Source organism: Apium graveolens, chromosome 2, assembly GCF_009905375.1.
Source record: "Apium graveolens cultivar Ventura chromosome 2, ASM990537v1, whole genome shotgun sequence".
Lineage (NCBI taxonomy): Eukaryota > Viridiplantae > Streptophyta > Magnoliopsida > Apiales > Apiaceae > Apium > Apium graveolens.
The window spans coordinates 192,486,793-192,488,133 of NC_133648.1; the positions used below are offsets into that span (position 1 = coordinate 192,486,793).

The window sequence follows — 1,341 nt, forward strand, 5'->3', positions numbered from 1 at the left end:
GACAGAAGACCCCAATATGCACATCAGAGATTTCATCGAGATCTGCGACACTTTCAAGTTCAATGGAGTATCTGAAGATGCTATTAAGTTGAGGCTTTTCCCATTCTCTCTGCGGGATAAAGCTAAGTGTTGGTTACATTCTCTACCACCAGGGTCTATCACCAAATGGGAGGATCTAGCTCAAAATTTCATAACTAAATTATTTCCTATGGCGAAGACTGCTGCAATCAGAAACGCACTTACTCAATTTGCTCAACAATCTGGAGAATCTTTATGTGAGGCTTGGGATCGTTATAAGGAGATGCTTGGAAAGTGTCCTCACCATGGGATGCTTGACTGGATGATCATTAACTATTTCTATAATGGTTTGGGTGCTACTTATAAACCAATGCTTGATGCAGCATCAGGAGGAGCCTTGTGGGCTAAAAGCTACGATGAAACTTATGAATTGATTGAACTGATGGCTGCAAATGAATACCAGAATCCTACTTAGAGACTATCTCAGGGCAAGGTAGCAGGAATTCTCGAGTTAGATACAGCTACTGCTATAGCTGCTCAACTTAAGGCCTTGACGATGAAGGTGGATTCTTCGGCTAATTATGGAGTTAATCAGATCACTAGTGTATGTGAGCTTTGTGCTGGTACCCATGAGATGGAGTAGTGTGCTATTTCTAGTGAATCGGCTCAGTTCGTGAGCAACTTTCAGAGGTCACAATAACCTGTTCCAGACACCTATCATCCTAACAACCGCAATCATCCTAACTTTAGCTGGAGCAATACTCAAAATGCGGTTCAGCAATCTTATCAGCAATATCCAGCAAAGCAGTACAATCCCCCTAGTTTTCAGCAACCGTAATATGCACCAAGACAATAACTCCAGCTGCAACAGCCTAATGGAAAATCTGAATTGGAGGAGTTGAGGCTCATGTGCAAAAGTCAAGCGGTTTCTATCAAGACTCTAGAAAATCAAATTGGGCAAATTACCAATGCCTTGCTAAATCGTCAACCTGGTACACTCCCTAGTGACACTGAAGTTCTAGGAAAGAAGGAAGCTAAGGAGAAGGTATAGGCAATTACATTGAGGTTTGGGAAAGTTGCGAATCCCGAACACTCTCAAGTTTCGAATGAAGAAGCTATAACTGAAGAAGAAGTGCAGATAGAAGCTGAAGTGGAACCAAGGAAGACTACTGTTGAACACACTCCTCCTGACGGCAATACATGAAAGAAACAGATCTATCCTCCACCTCCCTTTCCTAAGAGGCTGCAGAAGAAAAAGCTGGATAAGCAGTTTGAGAAGTTTCTGGAGGTGTTCAAGAAACTTCATATCAATATACCTTTCGC

At 42.2% G+C, this 1,341-nt stretch overlaps 1 non-coding gene across 1 annotated transcript; it reads right to left on the reverse strand.

Annotated features, from left to right (window-relative positions):
* Nucleotides 1-223: 223 nt before the first annotated feature.
* Nucleotides 224-330, reverse strand: LOC141710292 (small nucleolar RNA R71). Its single transcript, XR_012570819.1, has one exon. It is a non-coding gene; the product is annotated as a small nucleolar RNA R71 (small nucleolar RNA).
* Between the last annotated feature and the right edge of the window lie 1,011 nt (nt 331-1,341).